Below are 4,149 nucleotides of genomic sequence, written 5' to 3' on the forward strand. Positions count from 1 at the left end.
TCCAGACGGCACCTAGCCGAGCCCTTTCAGGACCCTTATTATCCAGTGGCTAATGGCGGACTGATGGAGTAATTTTACAGGTTATATGGAGGTGGCCCTGGATCAATAAATCATTTAGTTTGGAGTTTGGGGGGCAAATGAGAGGCTGACGCCTGTGAAGAGAGGAGGGAGAAAGGGCAAAGCTGCCAGAAAGGGCAAGGCTGGCCATTAACCTGTTGAAGACGGACCTATCTTCAAGGATTCTTCTGTCATAGTGACAGTTTGAAAGGGGGCTATGCAATTATTAATAATTCCCTCTAAGAAACGCGGTATGAAAATCGGTGCGGAAACAATACCAGAATTCGTAAGGTCACGGGGCCGGGCGATATCAAACAAACACCGATAGCCTACTGACAATAACGGCCGGGAGCTGATGGGGATCACTGATTTGTATGCGCGAGGTAGGGAGGACTGATTATGACTGCATTTGTGTTTTATTTGAAGCGAATGCATGGCCGTCAGGTCGCCTAGTGTGCCCGCGAGCAAGTTGATTTTGTTTATCAATGATGACTCCCTGGAAATTGATCCGGGCTTGCGGCCGGCGCAGGGAAGACACACTCGTGCATTGATTAGCTGTCTGTATTCTGTTCCAGAGAAATCAATGCTATTCGAACGTTGGCCGGCTCGCAATGATATTGTTTTTTCTGCGCAGGGACAACAGACTGGCAGCTTTCTAATCACATCTGCACCAAGATGGAGGTGAGGAGATAGCCTAACCGCGGCTGCTGAGGTGCAGCGTGTGAAGAGTCAGATTGCATTTCCCTAGGCGTCGTTTGTTCGCAGTAATGAATGGGTCAAGCTGAGCTGCTGCATGCTGAAGAGATGAGAAGAGATCCTCATTGATCTGTGCGTGTGTGTCTATTAAACATACTTGTGTAGATCAAGGCACAGATGGAGCTACATAGGCCTACATGTAATTTCGACGCACAGCTGTCTTGTTAACAACTAGTGATGTGGGCTTCAGGAGAGGCTTGTGCTCAAACTGAATTCTCAAACAGGCCCAGAGGCTGACTGGAATATTCCAGGCTACTCATTCCCTATGAGTAGTGCTCAAATGTGCTTATATCCAGCAATTGGTATAGTCATAAATCCTATAAAAACACACTGCTGGGTTGCGTGTTTAAGTAGAGTGCAACTCAACAGTTTTGGAAAAATCCCCAGCAGCAGACTGTGTTGTTTGCTCAATTTGTTAAAGCTTACACACACATACATCTCTTGTCACCAGGGGGCAGTATAGCTTTGGTGGCTACACCGAAATGCAATCCAGATGTGAACATCTGAAAACCGTCTCTCCCCCTTTTTCTCTCTCTGAACTGAAAGGAGGACACAAACCTGGCACTACACCCTTCCCACATCCACCATACCTCCCTCCAGCCCCCCCCCCCCCCACCTCAGCCTGTCCACTGCCCACCTGTGTGCCCATCTGCGGAGGAACCATGCCAGTTGTTCTGACTGAGTGCCAGGGTGTCTCAAGCACACCCTCTCCCTCCATCCCACCTGCCCACCCACCCACACACTTCTCTTCCTGCCCCTCTTCCTCCTGTCTCCCCCCTACACCCCACCAACCCCCCCCCCCACCCCCGGCCAGGTGTGTCCGTCAGGCTGTCTCACCCACTGCCACCACCTACACACATCTACACGCTCATCCACCCCCCCACCCCGGTCTTTCACAAGCCAGCTCCAGCTCCAGGTTGTCAGCGAGCAGCCAGGGATCATTCTCCCCCAGTGGCTCTGGTGCCAGGCCAGGGAGGAGAGGGAGAGGGATGGTGTCGGCTGAGCTGGCCTGGCCTGGCGATGGAGCTGTCCTGGAGCGTCAGTGTGTGTGGGGGTTACATGGAAAGTCCATGTGAGACAGAAACACCTGTCCAGTCCTGAAGCGCTGGCAACAAGTACAAGGTAAATTTATTCTCACGGCGAACTGAAGTTTCAGTGGTATTTTGGGAGCTTTTCTTCACTTTCTTTGTTCATTAATCTGACAGTTTGCCGTTTATTGGCGAAGCAGGATGGCGCTCTTTACGATGCCTTCAGGGGCTGGTATAGGCAAGCAGTGTTGGTGGGGTGTCTATTATCAAGGAATTTATTGAGTGTTTTTTTGAAAACAAGCTGTGAGGTTAACGCAGAGAGGCAACTGATGTTTCAGCTAGTGAATGCGGCAGTGCCATGTGGAACGTGCCAGAACGTGCCAAGCCATAAAAGTCCCATATGACAGCCCATGAAAGCGTTTAACATGCTCAGCCTGACATAGCATATGACATAGTATGTAAAATACTCCCATGACCACTCCCCTCCCCCAACCACACACCATTGGAGAGGAATGGAGAGAGCCCCCAAAGGGACCAGCCGCACAGTTTATAAAAGCTCACCTTGAATCATTACGGTGATGATGTACGGCCCACAAGTGAATATGGGGGTATCTGCGTTAAGAGTGCCCCTGACGGCCCTAAATCAGGCCGCACTATGTGCCTCTGTCCAAACTCTACCTAAGGCTCGAGTTATGAGTGTGGGGGTGTTGGGGTATGGACTTCTCTTTCAGCGTTTCTGCTGAACAGTGCTTTATTAAGTTCCTCTTGATCACTGTGCTTGACACATTGCTTTTAGTTAGGTAAGTGTGTGCATATGAGTTTGTGTGAGAGATAGGATCATTAAGCGGTGCGGGGGTGGTGAGTGTTAACCCCCCCCCCCCCCCTCCCATCTAAACACTGATTCTCCGAAAAGCGAACGCAAACCTGCCCTCCTATCTCCATCATGTAAAATGCTCTCGCCTGATTCCATCTCGTATCTGCCTTTGAATTTTTAATCAATAGCTCCCACTGGCAGCGGGCGCTAAAGAAGAGCAGCTAATTAATGAGGGTGGTAATGGGCAGCACCAGGATCTCCTGGACGGGCCTCGTCAGCGCAGAGACCGACCGCCACTGCTTATTACCGTCTGGCCCCCGCTGGATGGTTGAGGTCAGAGCGGTGGTAATCACACACACAGGAGTATTCATTTAACCAAAATCACACGTCGGTGCATAACATAGCACACATGCACACGCACACAGATATAGAGTTCGGGCAACTACGTCACGTTTGGGTAGCAACGGCCAGTCGGCCATTTTACCGGTAGGCCTACGCTAAAGGAAGATACAGCGATTACTAATGAGAAAGTAGTTAGCGTTAGTTATGAAATTGAAGTTGAAAGAATGAAGTTAAGAAAAGAAATTGTGATACAGTGACAGTGATAAGCAAATGTGAGCTTCTTCACAACAACAAGATGTACTTAAATAGTACATGTGTTACTTAAATAAAATAAAGACGATTAAATGCTGTAGATTGGCTTCTGTTCTGTGGACTGTGTAACACTGAGTTTGCCTATTGAAGTTATAAAGCTGTAACTTGCTAACCGTACAAACACTTGTATTAAGTTGTTTTACATCCACTGGGTAAAACAGAAATATCCATAGAGATCATTTCCATGTTGGCCAACATTTGTTATTACATGTTGAACTTGTCAGTATAGCAAGAAAAGAGGTCTATTTGACGTGCCATGCGTATCCCATTGGCTTTCAAATCTGTACAGTAGCCGCTGTAACCATGATTCCCACAATTCTTAGCGATTTTTTGACACAATCGCGAACTCTATTATGATATAGGTACTCACAAGGCTACTATATATGCATAGATATGCCTATCATATAACATTGTTTACATTTATTCATTTAGCAGATGCAACACACTATTCAAGCAAGAGAACAGGTGGGGCTTGTGTTTTATCACTAAGGGTTCCCAGGACTCAAACCAACTCTAAACAATTCTTCTGGTGTTAGCACCTTGATCTACCGGTCGAGCCACAGAAACACTGATAATTTCAGATCTTCAGATTGTGTGTGTGTGTGTGTGTGTGTGTGTGTGTGTGTGAGTGTGAGTGTGTGTGTGTGTGTGTGTGTGTGTGTGTGTGTGTGAGTGAGTGAGTGTGTCTGAAGATGGTATCTTGACACCTGGGCACTTTGTCTGGAAATAGCCAGTTTTTTTTTTTCTAACAGCATTTTTTCCTCCTCGGTTGAAATCTGACAAGCAGAACTTCTCCTTCCCTCTGGGGAATGGCTCCATCAGATCATGACGGTTCCTCTG

The sequence above is a fragment of the Alosa pseudoharengus genome, unplaced genomic scaffold, assembly GCF_046254945.1.
Source record: "Alosa pseudoharengus isolate Yale_2024_CS ecotype anadromous, Long Island Sound unplaced genomic scaffold, YU_APseudo_1.1 YU_APseudo_1.1_scf_14, whole genome shotgun sequence".
In the NCBI taxonomy this organism is placed as follows: Eukaryota; Metazoa; Chordata; class Actinopteri; order Clupeiformes; family Clupeidae; genus Alosa; species Alosa pseudoharengus.